The sequence below is a fragment of the Calonectris borealis genome, chromosome 1, assembly GCF_964195595.1.
Source record: "Calonectris borealis chromosome 1, bCalBor7.hap1.2, whole genome shotgun sequence".
Classification (NCBI taxonomy): domain Eukaryota; kingdom Metazoa; phylum Chordata; class Aves; order Procellariiformes; family Procellariidae; genus Calonectris; species Calonectris borealis.
In genome coordinates this window covers 160,440,551-160,455,699 of record NC_134312.1, presented here as the reverse complement: position 1 = coordinate 160,455,699, position 15,149 = coordinate 160,440,551, and positions in this window count along the sequence as shown.

Here is a 15,149-nt window from a genome sequence, read left to right as displayed (position 1 = left end):
CTCTGCCCCAGCCGGCCAGAAGCGCCCCGGAGCTGGGCTCCCCCTTATCCCTCCCCTCGGAGCCGCTCTGGCTTCGGGGGAGCCCCAGGGGTGATCCCCCCCTCGACCCCCGATAGCGGGGGTGCGCAGAGCGGGCGGCCCCCCCAGCCCAAAGCGCAGGTCGTGTGGCAGCAGGAGCAGCCCCGCTCCCTCCGGGCCGGGATGCCTTTCCTCCGGCAGGCCCGGGGAAGGGGCTGCGGCGGCCGTGGCTGTGAGCAAGCCCCCCCTTCCCTGTTCTCCTCGGGCTGGCCCTGAACTTGACCCTGGCTTTGGCGCATCCAGCCCGCAGCCCCTCTCGGCCCGCCTCCCCCGGGCCCTGACCCTGGCCCGGCCCTGCCACGCTTAAGGGAGAGCGGTAATTCATCGGGTTCAGGGGTTGGGGATTTTTTGGGGGGGAGGGCAGCCAAGACCCGCCTCGCAGCCTTGTGCGCGGGTGGCCCGGGCTCAGGGAACGCTGGCCCCGGAGTCCTCCTCTGCGCCCCTCCTGCCCCCTCTCCTTCGTCCCCTTCGCCCCCCTCACCCCAATTTCCTCACATCCCCCCCCCCATCTCCGTCTCTTTGTCTCCCACACTAAGCCTGAGCTTTCCAAACGTTCCCGCCCCGGCCCTGAAGGCAACCTGGGGACCAACCTGGAGGGAGGCTGGGGCTCCCTCGGCAGTCCCGACCCTCCCCCGACACCCCCCCCCGCCCCGTGCCCAGCTGCAGCGGGCGGCATGCCTCGGCCGCCGGCCCGCACGCCCCGACGGCGCTGCCCCGACGGCTCCCGGGGCGACCCGGCCCCGCGCCCCCCGCCGCCGGTGGGCAGTGGGGAGCACGGCTCTGCCCTCCCGCCGGCACCCCGCGCCCGGGAGAGCGGTGCCCAGCTGCGGCAACCCCACTTGGCCGCTTCTCCTCCGGCGCCGTGACTCTTCGTTTACCGTGAAAAGCAGCGTGGAGTGGTGGTTTTAATTCTAAATTTTATTATTATTATTAATCATAAAATTCGCTCCTGACTCTGCCTGGAGACCCCCGGAAAAGACGGAGTGATTTCCCTGGGAATTGCTCTCTCCTCATGCGCCCCTCCCAAGCCCAAAAAATTGAGGCTTCGTCCATAAAACGGGTTGTACTCTGCCCCAGGCACCCGCAATAGGAGGGCAGCTCGCCGCTCGGGGCTCTGCCCTGCCTTTACCTGCCCCCGCTGCCTGTACCGAATGAACCCCTCTTCTTCACCTGGTTCGGCTGCTCTAGCGGCTTTGTGTTGGAGCCAGTGGTGACAAAAAAAAAAGCAAACCCAAAGGCAAACCAACCTCCCACCAAACAGAGGTGACAACAGCCCAAACCGAAATAAAACAAAATACAGCAGCTCTCGCCCGAACCCGAGCGCGGAGCGGCTGCCGAGCCCGGAGGTGCCGGTGCCGGTACCGGCGGGGCTCCGCAGCGGGCAAGGAACTGCCCCTGCCCGGCCAAGCCCCCGCCGCGGGCAGCCGGGGGCAGCAGCCCGGGCTGCAGCCGCTCCACTTGGCTCTGGTCAGACGTCCCCAAACCCCGAACAGCCTTTTAAGTTTCCCCTTTGTTTTCAGAAACTCGTACACGTTTCCTGCCCGCTATGAAGACATAACAGGCTCCCCCAAACCTCTCCCCAGCCACACGTGCACGCTAGACGTGCTCCCGGGTACAGCCAGGTACGTACATTTTTAATCTCCATGCATGGTTGAGTTTTTTAATCTGGTGGGTCGCTTCCCCCCCCCCCGCCTTTTTTTTTTTTCTTCTCTTTTTTTTTTTTTTTTTTTCCTTCCCCCCGAGCCAGCCGGCTGGGGAAGGAGCCGCATTTTACCAGCAGAACAAGCAAAAACTATTGTCCCACCCTGCAGAGCACGGTGCCCACCTCCCTCCCAAACTGCGATGCCTCCCCAGTGCTTTGGGTTTTCTCCCTATTTTTTTTTTTGTATGTTTGTTTGTTTGGCCCCGATCAGGCTGGAGGGTTTCTTTGCCTTTAGTACCTGGGAGGAAAGAAAAGAATAAAAGAAAAGAGCAGAAGGAGAAGACGACCGGGGGAGGGAGGACCTTCGCCAGAGGTTTCATGTCTTTATTTACTAATACTTCAAAGTGGCTGCCCTACTGTTGTCCCGAGGAAAGGAAGCGCGGCACCAAACGCACCGCCGATCCCACTTCCTCGCAGGGCAGGAAACACGAGCAGGTTCCCCCGCGTCCCTCGCCCGTGGCCCCAAGTGCTTTCCAATGACGCCCGCGGGGGAACCGGGGCCGCGCTCCGCGCTCCCGAGCGGCGGCACCCGGCGCGGAGGGAGCGCTTCTCCGGCCGCCCCCACGCCGCGCCGCCGCCCCACGCGCGGGAGCCAGCTGTTGTTGCGTCCCGGAGGGGGGAGGACGCTCTTTTGGTGTCAAAAAAAAAAAAAAAATCGGCCACAGAAGCGGGGGAGGGGGGTGAAAAGTCACTCAAGCGCCAGTAAATGATTGAGCGGGTGTTTTACACGCGCGGCACCGCTCCTCGCGGAGCGCTGGAGACGGCTATGGGGTCCGCGGGGGGACCCAGGGTGCCCAGCCCGGGGCATGCGGGGTTGGCCGCCGCGGGACGTGGACGACCCGACACCGCCCCGCGGGGCTCCGCCGGCCGCGGGTGTCGTGGGGGAGCCGTGCCGCCGCAGGTCCGTGGGTGGCCGCGTCCGAGGCGTCCCGTGGGCCCAGGGGCAGCGGCCCGGCCCGGCCCGGCGGGGCTGCGGAGCTCGGCCCGACCCACCGGCCGCCGGCCGCTCTTGGCCGCGGAGCCCCCGCAGGAGACGGGGCTTGTGCGTGTGTGTGCGCGCCCATGTGCGTGAGTTTGGTCTGGATCTCGATATAAAGCAGTTTTTTTGCGGCGGAAAAAAAAAAAAAAGAGCAATTTTCCTTCCAACTTTTTTTTTTTTTCTTCCTAGAGCACTAAGTCCTCTGTGTGGGCAAACAGCCCTTCTCCTTTGATTCTGAGTCACAGCCCCTAGATTAAATCCCGGTTTTAATGAGAGCCGTGGCTGTGGCCGCATTAGGTGACGAGAGTTATGAAGACGATCTGACCTGTTTTGATGAAGACGATCTGACCTGTAGGGAGAGAGGGAAAGGTCAGCCACATGCAGTGGCCAGATTTCTGCTCTTTCCCGGCACATGCTGCTACAATATTGATCCGTGGAGAAAGATAAACATAAAAGCTAGATCCTATGTCCTGAATACTAATGAACGCGGCTTCCAGATTTTAATTGTTGTTGACTTCTTATTTCCACCGTAAACAGTTGCTGACCTCTGTAGGGCAATTTTCCCCGGTTTTATTTTAATTTCTTTTATTTTGTTTTATTTTATTTTGTCTTATTTTATCTTATATTTTTTCCCAATCACTGAACCTCTCTCCCGCTGGAAATCTTTCCAGCAAGTTACTTTCCCCAGCAGCCGAGGCGCAGCCCCCGGAAAGCCACCGCCCGCATCTCCTCTCCATCAGACGGCGCAGCGAAGGCAACCGCTGCTGGAAAGGGGGAAAGCTCTTCGGAAAGGCGACGTCTCGACCTGGGATCCACCTTTCGGATTTCTGCTTCGTTTCTCGCTTCACTCCTTCGCAGCTTAATGCTGCAGATAACATCGGAGTTGGTTTTTTTTTTTTTTTTTTTCCCCTCTCCTCCTCTCCCGGACCGTGAGGCAAAAGCAGCAGCTCAGCTGGAAGAGAGCTCTCTCTTCAAAGCCCCCCCAGTTTCCCAACTGTTCCCAGACTAGATACACCTCCGGTAGGCAAGAGGAGATGGAAAAATGCCGTGGTCTCGGGGAGAGAGGCGTTGCAGAGGCGCTTTGCCCGCCTGTGCAGAGCAGCCCGGCCAGGCAGGAGGAGGAGGCTCTTTTCGGAGGGTTTTCGCTGCGATGGTGAATGGTTAAGGATCACTCGCTGCCCCGGCTGCCTCTTGGAAATTTTTTTTTGCCCTTCGAGATGGTCAAAATTAGCTGTAAATTGGGTAAAGCAGTCAATGAAATAGCTATCCCCAAACACGCGTTTCAAGTTTCTGTTGCTTCGCGGACGACCTAGAGTGAGCACCATCGACTATATAGGGGCAATTAACTGTATCAGGCTGACATTTAAGAAAATGAGGGAGATATTAAACTCCTAATTCCCGTCATTACAAATAATTTTCATGAAGGGAACTTCTAAAAGATTTTTTTTCCTCCCTTACACTTTCCAGTCTATTTTTTAACCCCTGAGTGATTTACTACGTAAGTAATTTTAGAGGATACAGTTTACAGCTTGAGTTATTAGACTGAACACCTCTGGCTGACACCACAACACCTTTTTTTTCTGCCTGCAGCTGTGAGTCACAACCCCATTTTCATACCAAACTGCTGCACATTCCTTTACAATATAGACTTCCTTCTTGCAAAGATCAAACATGCTCCAGCCAACGTGTTTATTTTAAAATACAGGAAAATTAAAACTAAACATGGACTTAAAAGAAAAACAAATGCATCATTTCTTTCCCTGCTGTCCCTCCTACTAAAATAAAATAAAATAAAATAAAATAAAATAAAATAAAATAAAATAAAATAAAATAAAAACAGGACGGAACGACGTAGACCGCTCCAATAAAATAATACAGTGACAGAGCCAAAACAGTTGATTTCGACTGGAACAGGAACGGATCCTTCTGTTTGCTGTTATTTATTTATGTATTATTGTGGCTATGGTTTTAATTATATGTGGGAATGTCAGGCCAAGATGCTGTAACCGTAGCCTCCCTTTAACACACTTTTCCTATTTGTTTAATGCCAGCGCTACAAGGCTAGAACAGGCACCATAAGGAAAATGGTTTCAATATTCTGTTTAAGAGCTTACAACAGGGAATCCCGGAATTACAGGAAAACCTGCAGGCCTGCTCCATGGAGGTGCCCGGCAGGACCAGGCAGATTTCGTGCTCCTCGGCGGGTTGCGGGGTGCGGGGAGAGAGCGGAGGGGGGGAATTGCGGGAGGGAGAGGTACCCGGAGTCACTTCTACCCAGCAAAGCGGGGTTTTAAAAGTCTCCTCGCTGCTCAGCGGCACAGGCACTGGGATGCTTTTTCATTTTGCGTAGGGTGAAGGTAGATTTAATCTCTGCTCCTCCCGGTAACCTACAACCTACAGCCTTCTCCAGTGACCCTACTTGGGTTTGAGAGGGGGGCTTCGCTGCAAGTCCTTCTTCTTCCATCCCCTGTTTTTTTTTCGCCCCGGAGGAGAGTACCCGGTCGAGCTCGCGTTGCCCATCATCTCCCCCCACTCCTTCGCCAGTCTTTCCCCACGTCATGGGAGCGATAGGTGAGGCAGGGGGAGCGGGACATACCTGCCCGCATTTATTTATCTTTGGTACGCATACAGAAGAAAAAAAAATATTTTAAAGAAGAGAAAAATAAAGAAAGGAAAGAAAAACTAAAGTGAAGGATCATTCGCTTTAGGAAACAGATCGAATAACTCCCCCTCTCGCTCCTCCAAATTACCCCCGATCCAAGCGGTTCCGAAGCGCTGAGCGAAGCAGGCGGCGAGCCCGCACCGCGCTCCGGGGCTGTGCTTGCGCGGCGAGGGGGGAGCGGGACCAGCGCCTACCAAGCGGGGCCACTGCACGTTCCCCCCCCCCCGGGTCCCCCGGGTCCCCTGGGCTCACCCCACCCGGGCCGAGGGCTCTCTGACCGCCTGCCGTCGCGGCCCGACGTGCGCCCAAAAGTCAAGGCGAAGGCGGGGGCTTTCCCCTCTGCCCCTCCTCCCGTGCCGGCAGGTACCGCTGCTGCCCGAATGCAGTTCCTCGTCGTCCGCTGGCTGCCCGCACCTGCCCGAGCGCTGCCCGACGTGAGCACCCGCTGCCCGCGGCCGTTTCCCGCGGGGGCAGCAGCGCCGGGACGCGCAGCATCGGGGCGCGGGGATTTCCCCAGTTTGGACAAACTACACTCGCTGAGGCGGAGGGCTGCGGGTTCCTCCCCCCCCAAAAGAAAAAAAAAGAGTGGGGCGAGGTTCTCGTTTTCAGCTCTTAAATAAAAGTCTGGGACTTGGCAAAGACAGCAAAGAAATCCGCGGAGGGCCCGTTCCGCGCGTGGAGGCTGCCAGAGACGCCCGGACGCGCTTTGCTACCGCAGTTCCCCCGGCGGGGTGTCCCGCGGAGCCCCGCGGGAGGCTGCGGAGCGCCCCTCCGCCCGCGCACCCAATCCCAGACGGCAACGCCGCTGCCACCCCCGACGGGACGTGCGCCGTGGGTGCCTGGGACCCCCTCGACCCCCTGAGCACAGCGGCCCGCCCGGCCCCACAACCCGCGGCCCCCTCGTGAGCCTCTTCCCTGCGCTCCCGTCGGGTGTCGGACCCTGCACCCCCCTCCGCGCTTTCTCGGGTGCTCCGAGGAATTTGAGGTGTCTGCAGCAGATGGGCTGTCGGTCCTGGGGAGGCCCCCCCCCACCCCCCCGTATCACCCGGTCCGTGCCTTTCCTTTAACGGGTTTGTAACAAACTGGCGCGGCACCCCCGCGCCTCTGTCCGTCAAGGTGCTTCGTGCGTACAGATCTGGTAGGGATGCGCTGAGCGACTGCCCGCTCCGGTCGGAGAGCCTGGTGCTCAGCGGCCAACACACGCCGGCTGCCTCCCGAGAAGTAGGAACCTAACCCTTCTAGGCGGGGTTTTAACGAAAAGGGGTAGCTGCATTTAATTAAAAGCATCGACGATTCACCGAGGCAAGGGGAAGCCGGGTTCAAGTGGTGCTCTCGCGGCTGAAGGGGATTTGACTGGCAAGTCCTTCGGGCTGCTCCCGCTCGCCCTGAGGGGTCCCTGCTTCTGCGGTATTGGGGTGAATGGAAGGTAAAAGCCAGAGACGGCTCTTGCCCCGAAACCCGACGAACGCAAATTTGCAACGCGACGAGGAGCTTAATTTCTTTTAATTTTTTGCCGGTTTGTCCATCCCCGGAGAAGCACTGGAAGCGGCTCCCCTCGGCAGGTTACGAAGGGGATGTGCGTCCCGGCACTTCCAGGCTTTGGTCACCGAGCCGGGCGACACGCAGCCCCACAGGCACGGGAATAGCCCCCGCAGAGCGCCCATACTTTGCGGCGAGAGGGGCGGAGCCTCCCCCGGCGTGGCCGCCCGTCCCGTCCCCTGCTTCTCCCGCGGCGGGGACAGCGGGGTCCCCCCTCCCCACTTCGGCCGTGCAACCTGCCGCCCTGAATTTCGCTGCCGGGCGGGACGCAGGACTCCCACCCACGGTGCCACCGAGCGATGGGTGCCTGAGCCCGCTCCCGCTCCGGGGTACCGGGGCGTTTCGTGTCGCGTTTCCTCGTGCCTGGCATCCCGGCATTTCGGCAAACACCCACCCGTGGCGGCCTTTAAACGTCTGCCGCGCTGGGGACGAACGGTGCTCTCGGGTTTTCGGGGAGGCTGTCCCCGCAGCCGGGGCGACTCCGACAACGAGGGGCGAAATCCCCGGGGGCTGCCCCAGCGTCGGCTCTCGGGAGGGACACGCGGGGCACACGCACACGCACACTGTGCCATCACTTTGTGAAATGTGTCTCCGGAGCCTCCGGGTAACCTCTCCCTGTTAGTCCCGGCCGCTCGCCCCCTCCAGCTCTTGTAGCCGGAGGGACATGAGCAAGCAGGGCCGCGGCTCCCTCCCTGTCCCTGGCATCCTCCAGGGCCCCTTCCGCGGTGCCCCCGGTGCTGGAGCTCCTCGGGTCGCCTGGCTCCCGCCGCACCCCCGGGCGGGGTCCCGTACGCGCCGTCGGAAGAAGCAGCGGGCAAGAAATCTCAGGGAGGTCCCGGGGGGCTCTGGAGGGGCCGGCCTGGTGCCCCCCCCTCGGGGGGGTGGGAGGTGTGTGGGGGGGCGGTGTTTGCAAACACCGCTCCAAGAAGCAGCGCGGATGGCGCAGCGGCGGGGGCTGCCGGGCTGGGGGTGCCGGGGGCTCAGCCCCGCTCCCCGGGCACGGTCAGGTTGAGAGGCCGGCCCGGCGGCTGGAGCCCGGCACCACGGAAACCAAAACATTTGTAGCGTATCTATGAAGCAGCGAGAGAAGGGAAGAAGCTGTCTTTGTTACACTATTTCTTTTTTTGGGGGAGATAGATAACATTCACGAGCCCTTCCACATTAATGCCTTTGAATTTTGGTGTCCACGGCTTACGTTTCCAAGGCTTGCCAAGGGCACCCACGCGGGAGCAACCCACACAGCGTGCCAGCTCCTCCGCTGCCAGCTCAGCAGAGGCTCTGTGCAGCCCAGCCCACCGCGCCGGCTCCAGCTCCGGCTCCAGCTCCGGCTCCGGCTCCGGCTTGCTGGCCCTATCCGCCCTACCCGCCCTAAAATACCCACGGAAACCCACACCTGCTGAAGACACAAGTAAGTTTAATAAACGATGCTCCACTGCACAAACGGTACTGTAAAATGCAATGGTAACCTGGCATTGGAACAGTTAAACGGAAAAACGCATTTTCTTTGTCTATACAGTGGCAACGTTTTGTTTCCAGTGAAGAGAGTAACAAGCAGAAGGGGCAGAAGATGAGGTGGAAGTGCAAAGAAAGAGCTTCAGGGTCAGGTTCTTGCTTCCCAAGCAAAACCAACCAACCACCACTACCAGCCAAAAGCAATCTCATATATTTTATTTGCCTTCCACGGACTTGTATATTTAGCACATCTTTTATTGTCCCACCGTGCTTCCAGAAAGTTGCTGTACCTTACTTAGCCTGAAATCACAGGCTGCAGTGTGAGATTTTGGCAACCTCCCTTCTGCTACAGCTGTTAAAGGAGATTTAGCCTCCAGCAGAATTCATTCATCTTACCACTTATGCCAGATATTAAGTGACTAAATCAGCTGTTGAGGTGGTTCCTTGTGCAGCCAAAACGATCAACTCCCATGTGCAGTCCACCAGAGATATCACCACCTAAGCCAGAATGACACCGATGTACCAAAAAACCAGCCAATTACATTAAGCAGCAACTACATCATATACAGCTCATATCAGTTTTGCTGTTACCAAAGAACAGTGGAAGCTATGTGAGAGAATGAGACAGCAAAAATTCTGGGTTTAGCCCAAGTTATGGGTTTGAGCATCGAAATTAATGGCTATCTTAGTCTGTCATCCTAATTTCTGCAGGAGATGAAGCAATGGAAATCATGTAGGGATTTTTGTCTTTAAAATATGTTCCTTTAATACCCTCAAATAATAATCCTTAAATGCATTACTTCTTGCCTTCACAGGGTTTAAGTGGATTTTAAATAATTCCTAGACCTTGCACAGTCCCTTTATGGATAAATACCTTTTATTCTCTGTACCTGCATGTATTTTGCTAAGCAAGTCTCATGGTGGGGTGCATTAGAAATATCCAGATGGGCAACACCAGCATCTGTGGTACTATCAGGAGTTGCTGAAGAGATAATTGAGGTGTCAAGAGGCTGCGGTGGGGAACGAGTAGCAAGAACGGATGAACTTTAAGAGCAAACAGACCATTTTAATTCAATATTCCAGAATGGGAAAGACAAATAGAGACACCCCAGCAGAACTGTTTTCAAAGACTGGTTTCTATGAAATCTCAATAGTGTTATGGGCATATCTCATTTGCTTGAGAATATTTACTTTTCTGTTGGTTATTTGAGAGTCTTTGATGTTTGCTCAGCTGACCCATCCTGATTTCTTGCCCTTTGCTGCCCGTAGGCACCTTGTGTCACGGCATGCTTACATGCTTTATATCCAGCCTCCATACGGATTAGAGTTGTCTCTTGGGCAAGTCAGACAAAATGAAACCTCCAGGTTTATTTCAGCTGATTTGAACTGCTGCCAAGGCAAGGGCCACACTCTGTGTCTCAGGGACTGAATTTTAAAAATCTCGTGGGCATAGATCTGGTAAAGAACAGAACACTCAATTGCCATTTATTTCCAGAAGGTATTTCTGCATCTTCTTAAAGTTGAATTTTATGAAGACTCACCCCATCAAAATCTAGCCCCAAGCTGTGGTTTGGTTTTACACATGTCTGTGAGGCAGTTTCCTTCCACAAAAAAAAAAAACCCAATGGTTTTAAATCTAGTATGATTGAATGCTTGATTGTGATCGTTGTGAAAAGGACCTGGAATTTAGCAAAGAAGTAGACAATCAAATTTTTTTCTTTTCAGGATATGTCTTAGTAAAATGGAAATGTTTCTATAAAACAAGGACATTTGAGCTCTTTTAGAATTCTATATAGAATACTGAATTTTATAAGACTAATTCAGCTCTGTGCAAGATCGTCCTTTGAGACATATCCTCATTCCTAGTATGCAAAAGAAAACTGGATTTTAGGCTTGTGTATCTATAGAATTAACAGATTAGTAAACAATTATAAATCTTCAACCAGTTCCTCCAAGCAGATGCCCAAACCACACCAAGTACCGTGAGAAGTGGTCCTGCTTGCTAGGTTTGTGGGCAGCCTTCAGTGAAGAAGCCAGGTACCAGCTGGGGATGAAGGTGACCATCTTTCTCTCCCCAGGAGATGGTTTCATCAGGTCAGGATTAAGGAAAGTAGCAGGGCAGGTTGGAGTATCTTGCAGGACTGTCAATCCAACATCTTCCAAGAACAGTAGATTCACACCCACAAAGCTATAAATACGGAAAAATGTGTGCTAACTGCAACATATGAGCAGAAAACCTACTATGTGCCACTAGAAAAAAAAATCATCTATTTGGGAAAAATAAAAAGCATATGCTTGAAGCTGTTATCATATAAACACATGCCTAGAACATGAACTTTTCCAGCATGCAAATAAATTGACTTGTCACTCAACATAGTTTCTATATACTGAAATTTAAAGTAATTAGAGGACAGCTGCTGGGCTCCATTCAGAAATACTTGTTTTATTTTTATAACACTCAGGATATTTTCCGTATTTTCAGAGGTATTAGATTTCAGTTTGCTACAGTTAATGTAATAGAAAATTCTGTAGTCATTATTGGCTGCAACTGCCAACATACAATTTGAGAATTGAAGTCCAATGTGGAAAACTGGTGATGGATATTGAAAACAGTTTGTGCTCATACTTCGCCTTACAGCCGATGGTTAGAACCGAGTTGGTTTTCGAGGAGTTACAAGGAGACGTGCAAGCCGGTTTCAAAGAAAAGCAAACGTCCATAGACATAGCACTGTGGTCTGCAACCAGTGGCGCAAGGAGACCGGGTTGGTCTGTGAGTTTGGTCTGACAGGAACAGATAAGTGGAATTTAAAGGTTATGACAATAGATTTGTTAATATGTGACGACATTCAATAAATCTTCCTGCATTAGTGTGACTACTCATTTCTCATTAGGGACAGAATTTTCTCGTTACTAAATTGGCCTGCACGATTCAAAAGCGCTCTTGCTTTCCCTGCGGGCTGAAATGAAGTGCTGCCCTGGGGAAGAGGAGCAGGGGAGGACCTAACTCCCAGCCCTCTTTGCTTGGGGCCCTTCGGTGCTGTGCCAAGCACAGGCTGGCGAGATCTGAAGCCCAGCCCTGTCCCAGTGCCAGGCAGGGGCTTGGCCCTTCCACGCAAAACGGCTTGATGGTCTCTTTGCAGCTCTGCATCCATATGTTCTGTTTTTCTTTTCTTTTCTGTAGAGATACGGAGGCTCAGGCCTACGACTGAAATTGTAGCAGAGTCTAAAGAAATCTTGGCGCAAGAGGAACCTGCCTGTTTCCATCAGGGATGGCATCACCTGGTCATGGGGTTTAAAAGGGACCCGAGCATCTGTGTTTCCAGCGACACTGGGACTCATGGCATTTTCTACAACACTGAGGAGACCAACCAAATTCCACCTAGACGCTTTTGTCCCTGCCTAAATTTTACCTGAAACTAGTTGGAGAAACATTTAACTTTTTCTTGCCGAGGAGGTGGGGGCAGTGTGTGGCTGTTGACCCACCAGTAGCCAGAGCTCAGTACCTTCCCTGTCTGCTCCCCAGGGACCTCTTGGGTGCCCTAGTCTGAGGTCCCCTAATTAGCAGGATATACCAAGTAGTACTCATCTGGCAGCACCTTACTGCACTGATCCAACAGAAATCCCGTGACTGCTGATGGAAAAATCGTGAGGCTTTGGAGGCAGAGTCAGGGTCTGCAAGCATGCTGTACCATGAGCCTGTTTTGCTGTGTGGGGTTTCCCTCTGGAAATCCAAAAATGCTTATACTGGAGAGACGCTCAGTCATCTCTCAGGAACATGGGTGATCAGTCACTTAAAAGCTGGAGACCTCCTGTAGTGAAATAATACAGCCCTTCTCCTCTGGCAGCAGCAGATAATCCCTATGAAGCCACTGCACCCATGGAGATGGGTTAAATCTCCCCCTCTCAAAGACACAGTTAACCTCAAAGGTATCAATTCTTTGCAAATCTGTCAGGGCATTTTTGTCTTCCAACATTTACAAGGATTTCCAGTATTTCCTTTCTGGTATCTTAAATTTGACAGTCTCTAAGCTGAACAAAATCCATTTTAATTTATAGAAATTTATTTTGAAAACTATGAAATGCTACCATCCCACAGAACCAGCTATAGCTACACTCAGGGTTATGAGCAGAGAGCAGAAGCAGCAGAGTCAGGCACACAGATTGCCTTTCTTTCTGCCCTTTAAGGGGTAAGCACTACAGATAATCTAGATGCCCAGTTTATGCAGAACAATATGAAATTATCAACCTTTGATAGAATTGACAAATAATATCATCCCCCTGATTTATTGCAGTGAGGTCTTCTCACTCTACCACTTTGAGGTTGAACGAGAGACCCCAACATGAAGCCCGGGGCCTCATGGCTGTGTGACACTTCCTGTAGGAGATGGGATGCGTGAACGGTAGAACAGCTTACCCTGCTTTATTGATGCAATATTTCAGTTTTAAGGTCTGTAGTCTCAATCCCATAGTCTCTGTATTTCACAGACTTTTGGAAACATTGATGAGAAAACGCACATTACTGTGAATCATAAGGCAATGCACACATAACCTGGCTCACGCCTGAAATCTGACATGTATTGTGTATACTTAGCTTGTTCATATACAGTTTATACAGTAAACACAGCAGCAAATGATTACTGGTGTCTATTATACTTAAGGTTGCCAAATATTTTCAATTTAATCTTCTTTCCTGTTTTCATGTGATCAATTTTCTTAAAAAAATATTCTGTGGCTTCAAATTTCCTCTCTGTGGTTTTTGCTCCTAAATGATTTTCCTAAGTCTTTTTTTATAATGTTCTTTCATCCACTTTTGAAGTGGTGATGGTTAAAAAAAGAAAAAAAAAAAAAGTTTTCCACATAGACTAAACCTCCCAAACTATGAGAGTCACAGCAAAGTTAACATGGACATAACCTGCATTGAAGGCCAGTGTCCCCCAGTCAGATTTTGATGAATTTTTCACTAATTTTGACTGTTTTTGTAGTAGGAACCTTTCATTTTGGGAAAGAAATTTAAGAGATTTGACTGGAAAGGCAGATACTTAGCATAGGTTGTCCTCAGTCCGAAGCCTCCAGATATATTATGCTCATTAAGTGTCCCATTCCTCTGTCTGCATTTCTGTTTCTGAGAAGCAGAGCTCGTACCCTCTTTAGGATGAATAACTTGGAAAGAAGGAATTTACAAGCTCCACAAGTTTATTGGTTCCAGATTTCTTTCCTTTCTTTTTTTTCCCTCCACACATAATTTGAGATGCCTTTTCCTTAAAAGTTTAGATAAATATGTTGAAAACATTAATGCATCATAAAGGTCAAAAGATTAAGCATTCAAAAGTCAGCCAACTCCAAGAATTATTACAGCGAGATTTGCATGATCTATATCCATCTCAAAAGGCATAGCATCAACGACAGCTACAAACTCGCTCCAGCATTTCAATCTGGTTTCTGAGCTGCCTAAAGAGTTTGTATCATGTTTAATTCTTTGCTCAGACATAAACTAGAGAGAAAAGATTTTACCATGTCATCAAAAATTAACACGAAAAGGCATGCATAAAATTGAATTAACAGCACTCTGTTACTGTCAGTCTGGTATTTTCAGGTATGTTCTCAGCCATCTAGAGACTGGGCTTAGACAAAAAAACTATTACTTGACACAGTGGCATAAACGATTTCAGGAAAATAAATAGACTGCTTCATACATAGCAAACTAGCTTCAGGGAAAAACAACCAGTGATGTTACCTTATAACAACGGCTCCTAGGTATATCTTTCCAGTTAAGTTTGTCTCTATAGATCAGTTCTGTTAAGCTGAAATTACACACCAGTCCTACAGACCAGGACAGGGCTGGGAGGGACTTCACCGTCTCTTTCGAATTAGAAGGATGGCTGCTCTTCCCTCTTCTCACTTTAGGGTCTTCCAGGACAGCAAAGCTGGGCCAACTGTGAGGAATTAATTAATTCTCCCTATTGCACTGCAACTGCGGAGTTGGGCTGCAATATAGCTGTCTTAAAGGGTGATTAAGCTCAATTTTCTCTCTAACCTTTATTTTCTAAGAAAGTGAAGGTCAGGACAGATAAATGCTCAGTATGCTTGTGGGTAAAAGCAAAACTAAACTAAACTTTGTTTTGGGGTGAATTAAAACTGCTCCATGTTTCCTCACCCTTAAACCAGGACTAAATCCTGACTCCCGACGTGCCTGAGAAAGCTCTGACGGAGCGCAGCAACGGCAGCAGGAGCGAGAAGCAGACTGGCTGCTGAAATCGGGAAGGGCGAAGAGTATTTCTTTCCATGACAGACATCACCTAGCAGTTATCATGAGTAGCAACATGAGAGGTAGGTACTGGGATGTGGCAGCAGAAATCCTCCTCTCTCTGAAGAAATAGCCTGAACCGCTAATTTACAGCTAAGGAAAAAGCTATGGTTAGGACTGTTTTTTTCAAACACACCACAAAAGTTGATACTACTGGACAAACTTGTCTCAGATCATCTGTAGGCACATCTGCCTAGGAAGCTGGTTGCTTTAACCAACTCTTAGATTAAAAATAATTTTCTGTCTTCTGTAGTGCCTTTTGCTAAGACTCACCGTTTTGAACAAAAAGAAGCCAGTACAGCTTTTCAGTACGGATTTTTATATTTGCCAACTCCACAGCTGCAGTAGTAGGTTATTCTTTAACTGCAGTTTTTCATAATTTCTCGTATCATCATTCAGATCTTCCAAGAACCATCTAATGCTTTTTCCATAG